The following is a 23,123-nucleotide window of genomic DNA, read 5'->3' on the forward strand; positions in this document are numbered from 1 at the left end:
TGCGCGTGTCTGCTCCTGTGCGTTTTTGTTGCCATGGGTCGCAGGTTGCAGCCTGTTGTCTTGACTTCGCGTTGCAGAGTTTGTGGCGGCCGCCTCCCGGGTCAGCCCTTTCTTTTCCTTTTCTTTGGGTATGAAGCTCCAGGGAGCCGTAGGGGCTCCCCACAGAAAACCAGCATTGAATGTAATGAAACGCCATTTTCTGGGTGAGCCCTGGAGGCTCCCTGGCAACCCTCCCTCCCACCGGTCGTTGTTTTTTTCGAGTTGGTTGAAGCTTAGCTTCCGAACTGATGCTAGGTAGCCGGCGTGGTAAGATCCGGGGCTCCCCCTCCCCTCCTTGGGGCTGGGAGGGCTGTGCGGACGATCGGCGCGGCAGTAAAGTGTGATGTTTGCCTATTGCTTGTTTCCTTGGGATTATAGGGAGTTTCTACCTCTCTACCTCTTTGCTCAGTTTTATATTTTAGTTTTTTACCATGTGGGGTTTGTTTTGTTATGCCTACTTTTCTGGGTGCCTAACCCCGGTCGATGGCAGATAAGGAAAACCCCAACCACAAGGGAGTTTTCCAAGGTCATTGCTCCCTAAAACATCTCTGAAGGGGCCAGGTTCTGATGCTGGTCCCTGGTAGGTCTGAACTCCTTAGCTAATGTCCCAGTCTAATATAACATACATTAACCCGATAAGCTCCATGGAGCCTCTGGGGCTCACCCAGAAAATGGCGTTTCATTACATTCAACGCTGTTTTTTTTCTGGGGGGAGCCCCTTCAGCTCCCCGGAGCTATCCAGGCTGATATGAATGTACTAGACCGTGGCATCAGTCAAAGTGAATGGAGTTCTTAGTCCTACCGGGGACCATGAGCCAGAACCTGGCCCCCTCAGAGAGGCACGAAGAGCAATGGCCTATAGAAACCCCCGTGTGTTTGGAAGCATTCTGTCTGCTATCGACTAGGTCAGGCACCCAGAAAGGTAAGCACCCCAAAACAAACCCCTATTCTGGTTAAGAAATTGCTACTGAAAGACGAACTAGTGGATAGAAATCCCCAAATGAAAACGAGCAAACGAGCATGACGTCACCATGTTACTGCGCCGCTGTCTGCACAGCTTCCCCCCCTCCCCAGGAGGGGGGAAGGGGGCGCCCCAGACCCCAGCATCGGCTATCCACAACCCAGTTCAGAGGCTGATGTGAGGCTGGCAAGGTTGTGTGACACTGGCCCCCGATTTCCAATCCTATGCCTTGTGGTGTGGAGCTGTCCTTGGTGGTGTGTGAGCCAGGAGTATATTCACAAGTACTGTACTCGGGCTGCATGCACCTAGGGTCACCTTCTTTAGGTGCCCAGTAAGTACTGCCCTTGGGGCTTGAGGCCTATCTTCCACAAGTCACCTTGGGGGCTACCTTCGCAAGGTCTTTTGCTGCTTGGAGATTGGTCGCCCTCAGAGTCAGCTGGGGTGTTTCTTTCACCCTTTGCCTCTGGGTAGGGGGTAGTATTCGTCACTGGTTGGGGTGCAGGGTACTGTACAGCTAGTTGTCACCTCTCATAGCCAGCTCTGTCCTGCCTGGGTACGTTGTCCTCTTGCGGGTTTTCCTTTTCTTTTTGTTTTTTTGCCTGGTGGGGGTCTGCCCCTTGGTTTTGGGCTCACCCGATTGTATAGGGGTACCTCGATTTAAGAGTTTAATCCATTCCTGGAGACGGCTCGTAACCCGAAAACTCATAAACCAAAGCTAATTTCCCCATAAGAAATAATGGGAAATTAATTAATCCGTTCCTGACTACCTAAAAACCTCACTTCAAACTAAATTTTATACCTAATTCATCAAAATCTACACTACAAAACTATGTTCAAGTTATTACCCTTGCTGATGACTGCTGTTGGTGTATGGAAGATGGTGAGGAGGAGGGAGGAGGAGAGGTGTTACTGTTTGGAAGGGGAGTCCCCTTCCATTATAACATCAGGTAGTGAGGACCTCTCTGGAGTGCATTCTCTGGCACATTTTGCCTGCAAACCACTAAGTCCTGGTTGTGGCTCACTGCTCAATTTTCGCACAACAAAGCGGTCCATTGATGATTGTTTTTCCCTTCTTCGCAAGATGTCTCTGTAGTGAGGCATCATATTGTCATTGAAAAGATTAATGTAACGGCCTACTACAGCTTTCTCTGGGTGAGTTGTTTTAATAAAAGTTTGCATTTCTTCCAACATCTGACACCACTTCTTAATGGTTGCGGAAGGGACATTTGCTGCTGCCTCATCCTCCTCCACTGGAGAAACATCCTGAGCTGGGTCTTCTTGCTGTTCCTTTTGAAGGGCTTGGAGTTCTTCGGTGGTCAGTTCTTCCACCAACTCCTCCACATCATCACCATCCAATTCCACGCCTATTTGCCGGCCCAGAGAAACAATTTCCTCAACAATAGGCATTTCATTTACAGGCTCAAACCCCTCAGTCTAGTTCTGTCACACATTCAGGCCACAATTTTCTCCAGCCAAAGATCAGGGTTCTTTGAGTCACTTCTTGCCAGGCTTTGTCAATGAGTTTTAACCTTTACACTGCTCAGGGGTCCTGGGGACATTTACACCCCTGTGCGCAAGAAAAAAAAAATTTCAAAATTTTTTTTTCGTCTTCTAAACATGTTAATTTGTGTCCCATGAGCACGGAAAAAATAAAAAAAAATCGTAGGTGACATATTTTGGGCGCAATTGACCGAGGAAGTCTGGCAAAAAGTGGGCGTTGACAGAGTGGTCGTCAGACCCGGTCAGCGTCACCCGCGCTGACAGATGGGAGTTGCCACAAAGATATTATTACCTAATTGTTTCAATGTCTCAGATTGATTTTTTCTTAGCTTTTTGCAGTAATATTATTCAATAGTGTGTATTGTAATATATTTATATAATAAAAGTGGTGAATATTCGCTATACTCAAAAGTATGATGTGCATATTAGTGATTCAATTATTATGTTTATAAAACAATAAACAAATAGTTTTGCTGCTATTACACTCTATACACAGGTTATATATAAGTATCTGCATGTTTTGGTCACCATAACGAACCACTAAGTTGGTATTGAGAGTCGAAAAGCAACAAAGAGTTACCGCCACACACCAGCCAGCCACTCTCTGCCACTCCCTCAACACACGCACTAAACTTTCTTCCCCAATAATACCATTTGTGGTGTTATTACACTATATACAGACGTTATATATAAGTATGTATATATTTTGTTCACCACAACTGTACAGCTAAGCTGATTTAGTTAGTTCAGGCACTAAGAGTCGTCGCTATACACAGATGGCGGCTGGCAGCTCCCTCACTCTTTCAAGGTCACACGCACTAAACTTTCTACCCCAACAATACTGATTGCAGTGTTATTACCTTATATACACATATTATATATAAATATCTACATGTTTTATGCACCGTAACTGTACACCTAAGCTTGTAGTGCGCCCAAAGAGCATAGTGGCCACCCTCTAAACAGCTAGACAAATCGTGCAGACGACGTCACCTCCGTCACCCATATGGCTCCTCCCAGCATAATCCTTTTGCTGTTATTACACTAATACACACATTATATATAAGTATCTACATTTGTGTTCACCATAGAGAACCACTGACCTGGTATGGTGAATGCAAACAATAACAGCTAGCCACACAGTCAGTAAACGATGCTGTCTCCCTCCATCTCTCAGCATCACTCCTCCCACAGCGCTAATTATTACAACAATCCTGCTATTATCACAACCCTGGTTATTTATATCACAGTCATGGGTCATCTGTAATATTGTCATCGCTAAATAATAACAATTATATATTTATTTTGACATTTTTCGGCGATGCTGTGGTCACAAGCTGAACAGCAATGCTGTTCGCTCATGCTGCGTGCGCCGGCCTTGGTTGCTCCAACAGTACTGTGCCTCTCACACCTGAGAATATTGCCCACGATTTTTTTTTTTCAATGGCATCTGTTTACAAGAGCCCTGAGGAAGCTACTGTGAACCCCGTGTAGCCGCGGGCCATTTGAATCAGGCCTGGCACCCTATGGCGTATATATACGCCATGCGCACCATGGGACATGTTACTCAGGGCGTATATATACACCATGCGCAGTTTAAGGGTTAAAGCACTACAAATGTTAAATTGGTGTTTCCAGAACTCTTTGAGGGTGAGTTTTGTGGCTTCAGTCACTTCAAAACATTTCCGGAAAAGTGCCCTTTCATAAAGTTTCTTAAAATTTGCTATGATTTTCTGGTCCATAGGCTGAATTAGAGGAGTGGTGTTAGGAGGAAGGAACTTTACTGTGAGAAAATTAATGTATCTGTGCAACAATTTATTTTCCAAGCCTGGAGGATGAGCAGGAGCATTGTCGAGGAGAAGCAGGGCCTTGAGTGGCAAATGTTTCTCCTGCAGATATTTTTCTATGGCAGGGCACACCACTTCATTCACCCACTCCGAAAAAAAATCCTGGTCACCCATGCCTTATTATTAGCCTTCCACATCACACACATTTGGATTTTCTGCACTTTATACTGTTTGAAAACCCTTGGATTTTCAGAATGATACACAAACAAGGGTTTAATTTTCAAATTGCCACTAACATTTGAACACAGCACAAGCGTAAACCTATCTTTCATAGGCTTGTGTTCGGGCAATGATTTTCCTCCTTAGTAATATATGTCCTCTTAGGCAATCTTTTCCAGAACAGTCCTCTCTCATCACAATTAAACACTTGTTGCAGTAGGTATCCCTCAGCCTCTGGAAACTCTTTAAATTCTTCAATAAATCTTTCAGCTGCTGGTTTGTCTGAGCTGGCAGCCTCCCCATGCCTCACAACATTATGAATACCACTTCTTTTTCTAAATTTCTTAAACCATCCCCACATTGCCTTAAACTCTTTCGTATCTGCACTCATTCCAGGGGTTTTCTTTACAAGGTCTTCGTGCAATACCCTGGCTTTCTCACAAATGATGGCCTCTGAAACACTATCACCCGCTAACTCTTTGTTGTGTATCTAAATTAATAACAACTTTTCCACTTCCTCAAGTATTTGTGGTCTTTGTTTCGTGATTGTTAATATGCCTTTTGCCACTTTAGCACTCATAATGTCCTTTTTCTTGGCAAGTATAGTGCATATCGTTGACGTAGATTTGTTGTACTGCCTACAAAGTTCAACAACACGTGCACCATTTTCATGCGTCCGAATGATCTCTTGCCTTTCCTCTATTGTCATCCTCACATCCGATTTCTTGCCTTGAACCTTACCAATGGCTTTCTTGGGACCCATTGCGATATATATAATAACAAATTTTATGCTCAAATAGCAAAAAATCTGAAAAAAAAATAGTAAATCCTTGTGAAGAATTCAGGCGGGATAATCACTGGGCGCGAGGCACTGGTAAACTGAGCGGCGATTGCCATGCCACCACACTTTAGGTCGGCCCGTACACGTATCAACACCCTCGTATCCTGAGGCAACGCTCGTATCCCGATATCAATTTTCTGAGCAAATCCTGCTCGTAACCTGAAAAACTCGTAACCAGGGGTGCTCGTAAGCCGAGGTACCACTATATCTTGGTGGACCCATACTAGCCCCCTGTGAGGATACACATCCCGGGAGAGCAGCTTTAGCAGTTTTGTTGGTAACTTTAGGCACCGGTTAGCAATACCCTGCTTGGGCTTCCCTTAGCCTGAGTTCCGTCTAAGGGCCCTGGGAAACCATATGGGAGTGCATTGGTCCATTGTAAGTGACCCCTGGGTCCCCTCTCGCTTTGTGCGAGTTTATGGGTTGCTCGGTCCCCCCCCCCCCTTTTCTCCGGGTGACCTTCATTGTTTCTGCCTCCGTCATGCTGCCTGTTGGGTTGGTGACACCTTCGACCCAGAATCTGCAAGTTTTGTTGCTTGTTTGTGACTCAGTTCACCCAGTCCACTGATGACACTGTTCGGGTCCAGGCGGCGCAGGCATTGCATGCTCGTTTTAGGTTGCTGCAGCGCGCTAGATTGGTTGCTGACCCCGGAAGCCCCGAAGCTGCCCCAGTTTGGTTATAGGACTCGGACTTAGGGGTGTTAGTCGCCTCGACTTTGGTTCAGTCTGCGCCCCCTAGTCCTTTCCCTGCTGTGGTTCGTTTTGGTCCTCCTCCCTCCTGCTTCTGGCTCCGAAGCATCTGAGGGTTTCGGAGTTGGGGCAGAGTGTAGTTGGTTTGGAGACTTAGGTGGTCTCGGGGGATGCCTCTTCCAGGGTGGCGACGGAGGCATTCGAGCCGGTTCCTCTTGCCGAAGCGTCTGGGTCTGACCAGTGAGCCCCTCTTTCTTCCTGCTTTTCCGGCCGCTCTGGCCTTTCCTTTTGAGGCCGGGGCTTTGAGGGACGGTTTGGTCCCGGGTCCTGATGTGGAGGTTCCCTGGGCTGGGGAGGAGTTGACTTTGGGGGCTAGGGCCCCCCTGTTGGACCCTGCTTGGGTTTTTGTACCCTCTGAGTGGAGCTTGCTGTTACAGGGAGTGGGCTTTTCCTTCCCCCCTTCCGCGTACGAGTTGGATTTGGTGTCGGTCCCTCCCCGGGTTCGGTTCTGTCCTTCCAGAGGTTTTCGGCTTCCTGCATCCCACCTCATGAGGTGCGGGAAGCCATTGCGGCTTACCTCCTGCGCGACTCGGATTGCGCCTCCTTAACCCTTAACATGCTCGGGGTCTAATATCCTGCTATCCACACAGGCGCATGTCATTTTGAAAAAAAAAAAATTTTTTTTTTTGCTAATCTGTTAAGTTCTGTTCACTGATCACGGGAAAAATAAAAAAAAATTTCTATTGTACTTACTTTTGTTGCAATAGAGCCGAGAAGCTCGGTGATGACGTCACAATCTGCATGTTCGCTCATGCAGTACACGCCCGGGAGATGTTGCGCGCGGTCCTCAAACAGCCAGAGTTGCCACAAATATATTTTCGCGCTATTTATTTACAATGTCTAAGCGCATTTTATCTAATTTTTTTTCACTAATTGTGTTTCAAATACTGTTTGAACATATTTTGTATCAATAATTGTTGCATATTTGAGTATACACAGGCGCACACAAATGTTTTCAATTACGGCAATATAATATGTCATTACAGTCTATTATATTGTATGTTCTGCTTATATTTGTATATATTTACACACACGCACACGCTATCTGCTTATATGTTTACATATTTACACACTCGCACACGCTATACACACTTTGAAGCACACTTAGAAGATTTCTAGACTGTGGTAGTCATTGAAGCAGTCGACAGCACATAATGGGATACCACACGTTTCACACCATGTTTGCACAAGCTTCCGTTTCTTGTCTCTACGTGTCGTTGTTTTACACACCAAGCAATCACGTTGGGCTATTGCACGCTTCACACCAGGTGGCAAATACTTAAGTTTGTGTGCTAGGAAGCCTTCAGTGTGAGCGAGGCGTGGAGTACCAGCATGCTGCAACAGTGGGTTTATGATGGGCCGTTGAATACCTGGGACATCTTTTGCAAACTTTCCTAATAACTGTATTGCAGCATCAAATACAAAGTCACGGAAAGTGGGCTTACGTCCAGTTCTCACAAGGTACATGTTGAAACAGTTCAGCATGCTCATGTCCACAAGATGGAAGAACACTTTTTTCGTCCACCTACATGTCTTCCGCACACACTCTGCAGTGCCAATCATCATGTCTGATTTATCAATCAACCGCATGTTGATATTATAGTCTAAAACACAGTCTGGCTTATATAGTGGTGCGTTTGTTTTATGGCTCACTTTCCCACTGTTCACCATTGTTCCATCATGAATTGTTGTCAACAAGTTCACCTCTCTTTTGTCTTTCCACCGAACTGACAGAATGTTATCACTTTTCCTTCTCTGACACTCACCAACTGCAATGTCGTTGTCAAACACAGGCATTTCCCTTCGTTGTGGCTTTACTGTACCAACCAATCCGGTTCTATTTTCTAGCAAGAACCGAGCTAGCAAGGGACTTGTATAGTAATTATCTGTGTATAAAATGTGTCCCTTGTTCATCCACGGAGCCATGATGGTCTTCACTACACTCCCCGAGAATCCATGTTCGTCGTTACCGGGAATGTCTACATCACTAGCCGAGTACAGAATCATGTGTAACACGTATCCTGTCTCACAATCACAAAGAACAAAAAATTTCAGGCCAAATCGGTTTCGTTTTGAGGGAATGTACTGTTTGAATGGAACACGTCCCTTGAAAAGTATGAGAGATTCATCAACCACCAGCTTCTGTGCTGGTACGTAAAAATCTCTGAATTTTCCAATAACATCGTTCATGTAGTGCCTCACTCGCCACAGTCTATCATCAGGTGTTCGGTCCTGAACACTTCCAAAATGTAGACACCTGAGGAGTATCTGAAACCTGTCTCGTGACATATATTTCCCGAATAAAGGTGTTGGTATTGTCTTGTCCTTGCTCCAATAGTCATTTATTGCATGTTTGTGACAGTGCTTCATCAACAAACAGAGTGCCAAAAACACATACATTTCCGCCACTGTGGTATTTTTCCAACGCTGCAGTCGTGAAAATTCTGTGATTTCCCTCTCAATCAGGTAAGCAGCATGCAGGTTCGTTTGGTGTACAATGTATTCCATGAGTGGTTCATCATAGAATGCTGTAAAATATTCCATCTCAGCCATGTCCTCACCTTGATTAGGGAAAAGGTTTGTAATCCCTACATCTTTATCGTCAAAGTGAGGAATATTAGGAATAAAATCGTCACCATCACTCCACTCAAGTACACCAGGCGTCCTGCGAGATGCAGAGGAAACACGGCGAGGAAGCGATGCATACCGGCGACCAGGAGCTGAATACCGTCTGCGAGAAGCACGGCGGCTACGTGCACGTGAGGTGGGTGCACGTGAGGTGGGTGCACGTGAACACGAGGGTCTTGGTCCCTCATTTGGTGCCATGCGGTGGCGCTTGGCCGGGCGAGATGCTGCTGACGCGACAATTTCTCGCCCAGTTACACCACTGGTACCAGCCACAGGCTCAATAAAACTTTGATCTGAGTCACTAAACCCAGAAAAGGAGTCACCTCCCTCTGACTCGTCACCCTCTAACAGAAAATATCCACAGGAACTGTGAGGTCGTGGTAGAATTGGGGTAGAAAATGGGCGAGGAGGCATGGGAGAGCGTATAGGCCTCGCCATGGCATGGCGGTCATTCTCACTTTCACTGCTGCTGCTGCTATCACCCGACAACTGTGTATAATCCTCATCGTTGTCTGAATCGTCAAACACACTTTCTTCACCTTCAGAGAATAATTCGTGGGCTATTTGCTCTGGGGTGAGGGACTGAGTGGTGCGTGCCCGTGAGGTGTTTGACCGTGCGCTCGCCATGGTGACTCTCGCTAAACTGAGGCCTCCCATGCCATCGAATCGTGAGCTGGATTTTTTTTCAAAATGGCCGCTGTTTACTAGAGCCCCTGGGCAGCGTATGGGACCCCCAGCTACACCACGGGCCATTCAAATCGTGCGCGGTACCCATACACTTCATATGAAGTGAAGCGCAGTTGACTGGTAAAACGATTTACACTTCATATGAAGTGATGCGCACTTTAAGGGTTAATGAATCCATCATTCAGGTTTGGATTTTTGTTTCCTTACTGGGTTCGTTATGAGGTTCCAGAGTCATTCTTGCTAATGAACTGTCTTGTTTTTTCGTTGGAGGCTTGGCATACGTTCTGTTGGTCCTGCACGCTTGAGTGGCTTTATTCTCTGACGATGATTCAGGTTTACCTGGGGGCGAGTTTCGGCACCTTATTGCATGCTTGTTCGCCCCTGCCCCTTCCTTGGGATGTCGGCATCGTGCAGCTTCACATGCAGGTTTCCACTCTTTTGGCTGCACTGGTTGCTGAGGATTTGCACGCTCGTGGCCTGTTGGCTTCGGTCTTGTGGTTCTTTTCCCTCTTGTAACTGTCCTTGGATTAGCTTAAGGATGTGGAGGCGCTTGGGGCCATTCCCGGGTCCAGTGCCTTGGTTTCGACGGCGCGTGCGCCTTCTGCCCTGTTGAAGCTGTTCGCGCTGATCCTGCGGGATGCGGTGTCTCTGTTTTTTGCTTCTCATCTCGCGTATTGGCTGGCGTTGATCGTGACCAGCCATCTGGAAAGCATACCAGCCATCCAGAAAGAGTGGGAAAGGAACAACAATAATTATAATAGACCAGAGGCGGAGACTATAGTCAGGGATGAAACTGAAGCAGAAACTCAGGAAGTTGCAAACTCTGATTCAGTATGCCCGAATGCAGACAGCAGTAAACTAGAAAGGGTAACAGACAGCACTGACAGCTCGATAGGTCCCCGGTCCCCGATAGAGCGAGTTTGACCAGAAGGACAGACATATGCAAATTTTATGCAAAGGACATATGCAGACAGATATGCTGGTAATAAGAAAGAATGCAGTTACCAACATCCCTAAAAATGTTTAAATATGCTTAGGAAATGTCAGTGTCAATTTGGATCAATATGTAGATTTTTTCATCCTGACATGTGCCAAACCTCACTCGAGGACAGAAAATGGTATGACCTCAGCTGCCCATACTTTCACGTGAAAGGCACAGAACGCTACATAAAGAGTGGCAAGCAGGATAATGAATTTGGAGGAGACTCGATAAATTTTTTATACCAAATCGAAAGAGAATTCAAAAGGAGGAGCATGGAGAGTGTATGGAACTGGATGCCAGACCTACTTGCATTCCAGAATTACAGATACAATTACACACCAAAGGGGAACTACAGTACAACCTCGATTCAACGTACTATATGGGACCAACCCCAGTGCGTTGGAGCGTTGGATGCATTGCAAGAGGTCACCTTCAGGAGGTGTTTGCGTCAGTGTCTTTTTTTTCTTGTACATAATAAAAATGCATTATCATATTATATACTGTACCTATATATTACTTTTCTGCTAAAAAATACTGTGTTACATTTGTTATTTACCTTATTGTTGGAGTTATGTCCATCTTGAAGTCTCATGGAGTTGTGAATGCTGTACAGTAAATACGTACTGTAGTGTATTATACCGTTAACACTGTGTTGATTAAGTAGTTTGCTGTATGTTGAGTACTACAATACAGTTTATGAAAACTATTGTATGCTAAAATTACTGCAACTTTAATTTTAACACTATGTACACACTTAATTTAACACTTGTTCTAACTGTTCACACCACACAAGATGTTTTTTAGATGTTTGCATCAGCTTTGCTGGTGCTCGCTGCTGCTGTGGGTTCAGCTGCATCTGAGCTGGTGCTGACTGCTGTTGTACCAGTGCTGGGTACTGCTGTGCTCTTGCTGGGTACTGCTGTGCTCGTTCTGGGTACGGCTGTTCTCGTGCTGGTTATGACTGTTCTCATGTTGGGTACGGCTGTTATCGTGCTGGGTACGGCAGTGCTCGTGCTGGTTGATTTTCTGCTACAAGTTCTTGCAAAATATTGCTTCATTTTTAGCATTAATAAGGCACTATTAGTAAGCCCCCTGAGACATTTTATTGTATAACAATACTGCTGTAGTCAATAAATGGTAAATTCTACAATTATTCTTCCACCAGCGGTTAAATACTGTACGTCAATCGCAGACAAAACTAAGGGCACTGGGTGCATACTGTACGAATGCAGACTAGGTCTATACGTACACCCTACAGTAGGCTGGTGTTGAAGCCAGATCCATTAACATAAATTTCTCTCAAATATTCAATTTATATCAAATTATATAATTTTGGGTTATATATTTAGTTTAGCAACATTATTACAATAATAAGAGCTATAAAAAATACTTATTTTAGAATTGATTTATTAATTTTATTATTTTGAAGCCGTAGGTCACTGAACTGTGGCGACGAAATCGAACAAAACAAGCATGGTGTTGTGTTCGATTTCCAGTAACATAAATTTCTCTCAAAATATTGGATTTACATCAAATTATATACAGTATTTTTGGGTTATATATTCAGTTTAGCAACTTTATTACAATAATAAGAGCTATAAAAATATTTTAGAACTTATTTATTAATTTTATTATTTTGAAGCCGTAGGTCACTGAACTATGGCAATGAAATTGAACAAAATAAGCATGGTGTTGTGTGCACACAACACCAAAAAAAGGTGACACCCCTAGGGTCAACACTTGCAGCAGAGGAGCTCCAGCATATTTCAACAATCCTAAGTATTGTAGTACAGGTTGATGGTAGTGAGTGGTGTCCCAGAGAACATAAAGGTATAGTGCTCTTGAAAAATAGGTGAGATAACAGGAAAGTGCTAAGGGAAGTGAAAAATCGGATGAGAAAAAGTTGCCCTAGTGTTTACAGTGCAGAGAAGAACATTCAAGATGGCCACTGGCAAGGGGAAAAACAAAACAGAGCTTGATTTTGAGGGATTCAATGAAGAAAGCATTGATATTAGTAGTCTACATAACAAGTTGGTAAATTTAGATACTATAGTGAACTCTCATGTAGAAATAATTAGTAAATTGAAAGAAAGTAATGACCATTTAAATAGCAAAGTTTTATGTCTTGAGGGTTTAGTGAAAGACTTAAGCAAGGATAAGAATCAATTGGAAACAAATTGCAAAGCCATGGAAGAAGAAAATAAACTCTTAAAAATAGCTTTGGAAGAAGTTAAAGTAAATTTAAACATAAATGACTACAATAGGTTAGGCAAGGAAATTCAACAGGAGAAACAGCTTTTGTCAGCACAGATGGAGGAAGTTACACAGGGAATAGAACAGTGCAAGAAAGATATACAACTCACTTATGCACAAGTGGCCAAGGAGAAGGAAAAAATAGAAGCAGCAGTAAAGGAAGTCAAACACTGCAGCAACCAAGATAAAACAAACATTAGGCTAGAAGTGAGGAAAGAATTGGCATCTAACCCGAAGTTGGTGCAAAACACAGTTGATCGGAGTAAGTCCCTGATCATTTTTGGCTGCAAAGAAAAGGCGATAACATCTAGGTCAGAAAGAGCTGTAGAAGAAGCTAAAGTAGTAGATAAAATTGTTGGCCTCGTGGAAGGTCTTACAAACAGAGAGAATGTGTGCGACTACAGGAGAATAGGCAGGTACGTAAAAGGGAAAGATCGACCTTTGAGGATCACCCTAAACGGTGCCAAACAGATGGAAGAAGTACTAAGGAATGCTAGAAAATTGCAAAGGGATGAGGATGGGAAAGGGTGGTCGTTAAGACGAGATCTTTCAAAAGAAGATAGAGAGAAGCTGAAACTGAACCTCGCCGAGGCAAAACATTTAAATGAGAGCAGGAATGAAGAAGAAATAAATTCTTTTTTCTACAAAGTGATAGGGGTAGGCAAACCAGTAAAGTGGTACATAAAGGCAAACCAACAAAATCAATAGAGAGAGGGGGAGTGAAGAATAAGGAGAGGGGGAACAAGTTCCTGAAGATTGCATACACCAACATAGATGGAGTGAGATCGAAGATACTGGAGTTAAGTGATGTAATACAGCTGCAGACACCAGACATTGTTGCACTCACGGAGACAAAACTTGAAGATGTAATTTTAAATGAGGTCATATTCCCAAGGGGCTACTCAATTTGGAGACGGGACAGAAAAATTAGGAAAGGCGGTGGCGTTGCTGTGCTGGTAAAAGAACACCTAAAGGTGAAGGAAATAATGACTGCCAATCCACAAGAAGTTGACATAATAGCACTAGAGATCTGCTATGAGGATGATAAACTAATGATGATAAATGCATATAGTCCACCGCCAAGCAGCACATGGTCAAAGGAGGAGCTAGATAGTAAACGTGAAGATCTTATAACAATAATGAGAGAGATTATAGCGAGAGCGGATAACGATAGATCACGACTGTTGATAGTCGGTGACTTCAACTTGAAATCCATAGACTGGGAAGCATATGAAGCTAAAACTGAAGAATTTTGGTCCTGTAAATTTGTAGTCCTCATCCTGAAAACATTCTTATATCAACATGTTAAACAAGCTACGAGGATGAGGGAAGGGGACGTTCCCTCCATGCTAGATTTGATATTTACCAGGAAGGAGGAAGAGATATTTGACATTCAGTACCTTCCTCCCTTGGGTAAAAGTGACCATGTCTTTTTGGGAATAAAGTATGCAATGCGTTATAAGCTGGAAGAAAATAAGGAGGTTGAAGCAGTTGAAAAACCAGACTTCAGGAGAGGACATTATGGTGACCTTAGAAATTTTTTTAGTGAGTATAATTGGACAGACTTGATGCTAGGCAAGGAAGTGAATGAGATGTATGGCAAGTTTTGTGAAATATATGATAAAGGCACAAAAAAATTTATACCAAATCAGAGATGCAGAACTAGGAAACAGGATTGGTTCAATAGAAATTGCGAGAGGGCTAGAGACCGAAAGACACAAAAATGGAATCAATACAGGAAGAGGCCGAACCCCCAAACATACCAGCGATACAAAGATGCGAGAAACAACTACACGGCAGTGAGGAGAGAGGCAGAAAGAAATTTTGAAAAAGGGATTGCGGACAAATGTAAAACAGAACCAGGTCTATTCTATAAATTCATAAACAACAAATTGCAGGTAAAGGATAATATTCAGAGGTTGAAAATGGGAAATAGATTCACGGAAGATGAAAAGGAAATGTGTGAAACACTAAACGAAAAGTTCCAAAGTGTGTTTGTACAAAATGAAATCTTTAGGGAACCAGATACAATAAGAATTCCAGAGAACAACATAGAACACATAGAGGTGTCTAGAGACGAAGTGGAAAAAATGCTCAAGGAGCTCGGTAAGAACAAAGCAGCTGGCCCAGATGGCGTTTCACCATGGGTTCTGAGAGAATGTGCATCTGAGCTCAGCATTCCACTTCACCTGATCTTTCAGGCATCCCTGTGTACAGGAATCGTAGCAGACGTGTGGAAACAGGCTAACATAGTTCCAATCTACAAAAGTGGCAGCAGGGAAGACCCCCTCAATTATAGACCTGTATCATTGACAAGTGTAATAGTGAAAGTATTGGAAAAGCTAATCAAAACTAAATGGGTAGAACACCTGGAGAGAAATGATATAATATCAGACAGACAGTATGGTTTTCGATCTGGAAGATCCTGTGTATCGAATTTACTCAGTTTCTATGATCGAGCCACAGAGATATTACAGGAAAGAGATGGTTGGGTTGACTGCATCTATCTGGACCTAAAAAAGGCTTTCGACAGAGTTCCACATAAGAGGTTGTTCTGGAAACTGGAAAATATTGGAGGGGTGACAGGTAAGCTTCTATCATGGATGAAAAATTTTCTGACTGATAGAAAAATGAGGGCAGTAATCAGAGGCAATGTATCGGAATGGAGAAATGTCACAAGTGGAGTACCACAGGGTTCAGTTCTTGCACCAGTGATGTTTATTGTGTACATAAATGATCTACCAGTTGGTATACAGAATTATATGAACATGTTTGCTGATGATGCTAAGATAATAGGAAGGATAAGAAATTTAGATGATTGTCATGCCCTTCAAGAAGACCTGGACAAAATAAGTATATGGAGCACCACCTGGCAAATGGAATTTAATGTTAATAAATGTCATGTTATGGAATGTGGAATAGGAGAACATAGACCCCATACAACCTATATATTATGTGAGAAATCTTTAAAGAATTCTGATAAAGAAAGAGATCTAGGGGTGGTTCTAGATAGAAAACTATCTCCTGAGGACCACATAAAGAATATTGTGCAAGGAGCCTATGCGATGCTTTCTAACTTCAGAATTGCATTTAAATACATGGATGGCGATATACTAAAGAAATTGTTCATGACTTTTGTTAGGCCAAAGCTAGAATATGCAGTTGTTGTGTGGTGCCCATATCTTAAGAAGCACATCAACAAACTGGAAAAGGTGCAAAGACATGCTACGAAGTGGCTCCCAGAACTGAAGGGCAAGAGCTACGAGGAGAGGTTGGAAGCATTAAACATGCCAAAACTAAAAGACAGAAGAAAAAGAGGTGATATGATCACTACATACAAAATAGTAACGGGAATTGATAAATCGACAGGGAAGATTTCCTGAGACCTGGCACTTCAAGAACAAGAGGTCATAGATTTAAACTAGCTAAACACAGATGCCGAAGAAATATAAGAAAATTCACCTTCGCAAATAGAGTGGTAGACGGTTGGAACAAGTTAAGTGAGAAGGTGGTGGAGGCCAAGACCGTCAGTAGTTTCAAAGCGTTATATGACAAAGAGTGCTGGGAAGACGGGACACCACGAGCGTAGCTCTCATCCTGTAACTACACTTAGGTAATTACACTTAGGTAATTACACGGATTAGACCTGTCCACTCGTGCTGGACTTGTGAGCCGCCAATAATGTGAATAATTTCTCAAATAGCAGATATATATCATATTACAGTATATTTTTGGTTTTATTTAGTTTAGTTTAATTAGGACAATAGAGATTTATTAAAATACCAGTTTTAGAAATGATTTATTAATCTGTAACATTCAAAGTCATGGGTCACTGAACTATGACGACACAGATGAAAGTTAGTGAAACCTCACTGTAAAGTGAGGTTTACAGTACAGTATTCCCTTATCTGTCCACCCTCACTCATCTTGTTTCTTCGCAGAAAATGTATATAAGAAGATTTCAACACGGTAGCTAGCTATTCACGCTTCAGCCTTTAAATTAATTTACAAAGATACGTGTGCCACAAATCAGTGAACGAAAATCATTGAAACTCAGTCGTTCACTTGTGTGGACCACTTTGGCTGGTGTTTGGTTAATATACTTTACTTGTTGTGTGGACCATTCTGGCTTGTGTTTGGTTCATATGGTTCACTTGTTGTGTGGTCCATTTATGTGATCCAACATGTCTTATGAAAGAATTATTAATTGTAGATAGAATGAGACAGTTTTCCACCACTCTGTGAACTCTGTCCCAACATCGTAAGCTTGTGGACCACTTGTGGTTCACTTGTGTGGTTCACTTGTGTGATCCAACTTGTCATATGAGTGAATTATTAATTGTAATCTGTGATAGAATGGGAAAGTTTTTCACCAGTCTGTGAACTCTGTCTCGATATCGTAAGCAAATCCGAACATCCCCCGCTTCGGCGAACCATTGTTTGTTGAACCGGGTGAGTAAATCTGGCCTGAAAAGTGTGAGAAATAGCCGGAGATTCGTTGAATCGGGTACATCGAATCGAGGTTGTACTGTACAACTACAACAGGCAATTGCCCTACAACAATCAGCACTGGTCAGAACAAACTCAATATGTCCAAGCATAATGGACTTGCCAAAAAAGTCTCCCAGTCCAACTATCCCTAATAGAGTAACCTCATTCATCTTTGCCAACATACAAGGACTAAAAACAAGAATAAACAACAAAGTACAGTTCATAAATGGCTTCCTCATGGAGTCAAATGCAGTATTTGGAGCTTTCACAGAAACCCATGCAGGGGAATTCTTGGACAGTGAGATCTGGATTCCAGGATATAATCTATACAGGTGTGATAGGATAATTAGGTCACATGGAGGAGTGGGTCTGTATATTAGGGAAGACCATGTATGCTCAGAGTTCCTTAACATTACAAATGAGGTGGTAGAGGTACTGGGATTAATAATAGAGAAAATAAACTTAGTGATTATTCTAATATGCAAACCGCCAGATGCAACGGCCGAGGAATTCACAGAACCGATAAACAAATCAGAGAATAGCCTTGATAATTTGGAGAACCCGATACCAGATATTATCTTCCTAGGTGACTGCAACTTGCCTAGTCTCAGATGGAGAATAGCAAACAATAATATTATACCAGGAAATCTATCGGGACCTAACCCACCACAGATTAGATAACTACTTAAATTCTGTGACAAATTTTCACTCAACCAGCAGATATCAGAACCAATGAGAAATTAAAATATTCTAGATCTCAGATAGACATTATCAGGGTAGATAGACATTATCAGGGAAATTATGATAACAGATACCACATACTCAGATCACAAGCTCATTGAAGTGCAAACGACCATCAATACTCAGAATACACCTAAAATATTGATCAAGCGAGAGGGGTTATTCAGTAAATTCAATTTTAATAATAAAAGGATAGACTGGGAGAAAATAAACAGGGAACTTACAAACATTCCATGGGAAACTGTTCTAAGTAATACAAGTCCTACAGAAGGAATTGAAAAACTGACTTCGGAAGCATGTCAAGTCTGTCTGAAACATGTTCCTTTGAGGAAAGCCAGAAAGAGATCCAACATAGAAAGAGAACGCAGACGACACTATAAAAGAAGGAAAAAATAACGGAAATGCTTAAGCAGACACGACTTTCCCTTCAAAGAAGGAATAATATAAATAGAGAGATTGAAGAAATCGAGCGGAAATTGAAACACTTCAACTGAAGTGTCAAACTTCAAATCAAACTGAAGAAAGCAGTTCAGGAAATAAAGAAAAATCCAAAATACTTTTTTCACATATGTGAAATCAAAAGCAAAAACCACTGCCAGTATTGGACCTATTCATACAAGTGAAGGTTCATACACAGAGGATGACAAAGAAATTAGTGAAATCCTAAAAAAGCAGTACGAGGACATGTTTAGCACTCCAATAAACAACATGAAAGTGGAAGATCCAGACAATTTCTTTATGCAGGATATCCAAACCCCTGTAAATATAACTGATATCAACACGAGCGTACTAGACTTTGAAAGAGAAATTGAAAACATGCCCATGCACTCGGCTCCGGGTCCAGATTAATGGAATTCAATCTTTATAAAGAAATACAAAGTGCCAATAGCACAGGCACTCAGTATATTGTGGAGGAAGAGCTTGGACACGAGGGAGATACCAGATGCACTTAAAGTAGCAGACATAGCCCCTCTACACAAGGGAGGGAGCAAAACATTGGCAAAGAATTGTAGAGGTGACCCACGTGTTACAACAATAGCACAGTAATTCACCTGGAACTGTCGTCGTAGGGAGAGGAAGGGCTGGTAGGGTAGGTGGAGCAAGTCTAGGCTCCTCAGGAAGGGTAGGACAGAGGGAATCAATGCCTCTTAGGGGTCCTATGGGCACATATCCTAAGTGCCAGTGGTGCCGGGCAGGCGTCGTCCGCGTTGGGTCACATGCAGTTCAAATCTGGCCCACTCGGCCTGCGCGGGCTGCCGCGCGGGTAGGCCGTGCGCCGTCGTCGTCCACCAATCAGGGCACAGCCCTGCCTATACTGTAAAATGTCTCCTTGGCGGGCACTTTGAATGTGGTTCCCTCTACACTCCTCCCGTCCCTATAGAACAATGGGTATGTTGGAGGGAAAACGTTTCACTATATACAACATGTCTTTTTTGTAAAAAAGTCTGGTTTCATGAATGGGTCCTATTACAATTATTACCCGTATTATCTTTGCACTGTACACGAACATTACGATTATTACCCGTATTATCTTTGCACTATACACGAACTGTTTCAACATTGCATACACTACACTATTCCCTTTCCTTTTTTCTTTTTTTTTTTTCTTTTCAGCTTCACTCTTAGGAATTTACTCTGTCCTAACAATATTCCTCGCACCGAAGCGCTGCTCCTTGAATGTGAGTCCTTTGACAGAGCAACTCTCTTCCCACATCTCACCCCCAGGATCCCAAGGGAAAGCAATTGGATCTATGCCTTCCAAGAACTGACCAAATGCTAGTTCATTCTTTATTTTCTTCTGAGCCCTCCTTTCCACATTGTGTCTTAACGGGCCCCACTTCCTGTGAGAATTTTGCTTTGCTTCCTGATCCAGACCTGTTTGTTCAGTAGTGGCATGGTCCCGAATTGCCACTTTTGTCCTGCATTGGATTCCTGAAGGAGCCTCACTTGACGAGTTCTCACTTAGCATAACCAAACTCTGCTGGTTGTATGTGTCTGATGTGCTAATGTCCATGTCCCCCCTGTCAGTGTGAGCCGAGATGTCTTCCACACCTCTAGACAATATCTGGTCAGCATCTTGCTCCGATGCCCCTCCTTGGCCTGTTATGCACTGGGTCGGATTTAGACCGAATGAGCCGACCCGGCAGCGTTTAAAGACGAATTCTGGTCCTTAAATGAAACATGTGGCCTGTTGCCCGAGGTGTCCCCGTGCTGGCGGACTGCTTCCTCATCCCTTTCGGATTCCTCACAGTCCCGAGCAAAATGACCCTCTTTTCCACACCTGTAGCACTGAACAGGTCGCCTAGGGGATGGGTTACGGCGATGCTGTGGTGACATAAGAGCAACTGTAAGGTGCCTCAAACTCTCACACACCTGGTCCAATTTCCCGCTGAAGTTCTGAGACACCTGCTACCAAGACGTCCAGTTTCGCCTCCGTGTCCATGGAAGATGAAGGACCCGAGCCTGCACTCGACGGGTGGTGAGTACCGGTTCCACGGCCTGCGGGACTGGTAGCCGACGAGGCACCTGGTGTCGAGCGCCGAGAAGCGTCCTTACTCCTGGGTGGTTGCTCACACCGGGAGTACCTGCCCACTGCATTCACTCTTACTGCTGGCCCCTGGGACCCGCGGCGGTGGGAGTCGTGCCTGCTTGAACTTGCGGAGCCGTGGATTGCTACGGCATTGTGCTGGAAGGTTTGGGCCCGGTCGATGGCCTCTTCCATTGACGAATTCCTTGCATTGGCAATGTATTCTGCCAGAGTCTTGTCCTGTAATCCCTGGCCGAATCTCATTACTGCGATTTGTTCCACTTCCCATCGTGGCACATGTTTGTAGGCCCGATGAGCCAAGTGGTGGGCCCTATCTGCCCAATCAGCAATATCTTCTTCTGGTTCCTGCTGGGCCTGGTTAAACTTCATCATAGCTACATCCAGAACTTCCCTATCGCCAAATCGCTTGATCATCTTATGCATCATGCGAATATAATCGATCGACGGTTCTCTGTCCAGTAAGCGATTGTAAAAATCACTTGCCTTACCCTTGAGGCACCATCCTAACTGTGTCAATGACGTAGGCCCGCTCCAGTCCTTTTCCGAGGCATAAGACGTGAAGCGGCGGTAGAAGGTGGCCCAATCTGACTTCCCGTCATAGTCCAACGCCCGAGGTGGTGTGCGGAAGGTCTCTTTCTGTTGGCGATAACCTGTCCGCCTGCTACGGGATAGAGAGGCATCCGAATCGGAAGTCAGAGAGCTGTGTGACGAGTGTCGAGCTGTCCGTCTCCTTGATCGAGCCGATCGATGGTGGGAGGGGCTCCCCTGCCGAGTACCTTGCTGGCCACTAGCCCTGGAGTAAGCTGGTGACTGAGGTCGACGTCCACGTTGGCTGCTGCTGGCGGCACCCCTAGAGGAGTGGCGGGTTCCCGTTTCGCTGGACGAGGACGATGAACGACTTCCTGCCCCCTGACCTAAGGGCCCGGGGCCCTGTTGGGACGGGTCCACCTCAAACGATATAGCAGCCATCAAATCGGGCGTGGCCCGAAGGCGGTTGATATCATAAATGTTGTCCCCCGTGATCACGTGGCGACGCCGAAACTTGATAATGCGAGCGGCCAAGGTATCTCCTACACCCGGTAGCAGCAGCAGCTCAGCAGCCGAAGCAGAGTTTATCTTGATTGGGGCCATTGTGCTAGTGTCGAAAGTTAAAGCTCCAATATCTCGTGCCACAAACAAAAAAAACAAAAAAACACAGACACCAATGGCCACACTTAAGGTTCCAATGTTCAGAGATAGAGATAAATGTTCCACCAGGAAAAATAAGCACTGCACAGTCAATAATGTAAATGATGGGGCCAGGTGGGTTTCAAGCAACATAAAACACTGCACACTTAATTGGTACCTAAATCACTTGAGGCTTAGACAAAAACTGGGCACTTACTGCACTTGCAAAACTGGAAAATCTGATGACAGGCACTTTGAGGAACTTTAACAAGCAATGTGCCTGATTTTCATAAGCACTGGGCTGAGGGTTCTCAAAAACACTTTTTTCAGGTGAACGTGTGGAACTGTGTGCAGGGCGGATCACCATCCACCTTAAATCTGGTATGAACACAAACTCACTGGCTCACTTAATGTATCTCTTCCCCTTGAGCCGTTACTTCTGTAGAAAGCCTAGAACAGGTTACGTCTAGCTAACAGTAGAAATGAGAAAATAACAGACCTGTAGCAAGCACCCTGCAGAGCTGGGACCAGCGTCGCTGTAGTAAACACACTGGAGACGGATGCGCTCGGGAACGACAGCCTGAAATCCTCCGCGAGCGGATTCGTAAACAATACAGGTCGGGTATGCTCATGAACGGTGGCCCGTATTCCGTGTGAATGGTGGTACTCGTCTCCCCTTCTTCAAAGAACTTGGGGACCGCGGGAATCGGTGCTTGGGGGACAAGACAATAAAATGCAACAAATCCGGAGAAATAATCCGTATAAAACACTGATAACTGGAACTTATGGAGAATCTTGGGGGATTGCACGAGATGTGGAATAAAACATATGCACAAAAAAAACAGGGGTTGAAATATCTTGGGCACCTGCTATTGAACAACGAACCGAAGAACATCTATGGTGCAACCAAAGCCAGTAATTCGAGACTGGAACCGTTGAACACTATCTAAGACGTCTTGACTGAAGTCGGCAGAACGATGATGCAGATATCTTGGCGAGGTCCTCTTGATCACCGCGTGGGAACGTTTACTCACTGCGCCAATGTAGAGGTGACCCACGTGTTACAACAATAGCACAGTAATTCACCTGGAACTGTCGTCGTAGGGAGAGGAAGGGCTGGTAGGGTAGGTGGAGCAAGTCTAGGCTCCTCAGGAAGGGTAGGACAGAGGGAATCAATGCCTCTTAGGGGTCCTATGGGCACATATCCTAAGTGCCAGTGGTGCCGGGCAGGCGTCGTCCGCGTTGGGTCACATGCAGTTCAAATCTGGCCCACTCGGCCTGCGCGGGCTGCCGCGCGGGTAGGCCGTGCGCCGTCGTCGTCCACCAATCAGGGCACAGCCCTGCCTATACTGTAAAATGTCTCCTTGGCGGGCACTTTGAATGTGGTTCCCTCTACAGAATTATAGACCAGTTGCACTAACGTCCCACATAATAAAATTATTTGAGAGTGATTAAGAGTCAGGTCACCAATTTCATGAAGACCTATGACCTTCACAACACAGGCCAACATGGATTTCGAGCAGGAAGAT

General features: G+C 44.3%; 1 protein-coding gene across 1 annotated transcript in view; it reads left to right on the plus strand.

Moving 5' to 3' along the window:
* Positions 1–23,123, plus strand: part of LOC138350095 (uncharacterized) — a 189,770-nt gene that overhangs the window by 159,862 nt on the left and 6,785 nt on the right. The gene's annotated exons all lie outside the window — the stretch shown is intronic.

This window comes from Procambarus clarkii, chromosome 44 (assembly GCF_040958095.1).
Source record: "Procambarus clarkii isolate CNS0578487 chromosome 44, FALCON_Pclarkii_2.0, whole genome shotgun sequence".
NCBI classification, from domain to species: domain Eukaryota; kingdom Metazoa; phylum Arthropoda; class Malacostraca; order Decapoda; family Cambaridae; genus Procambarus; species Procambarus clarkii.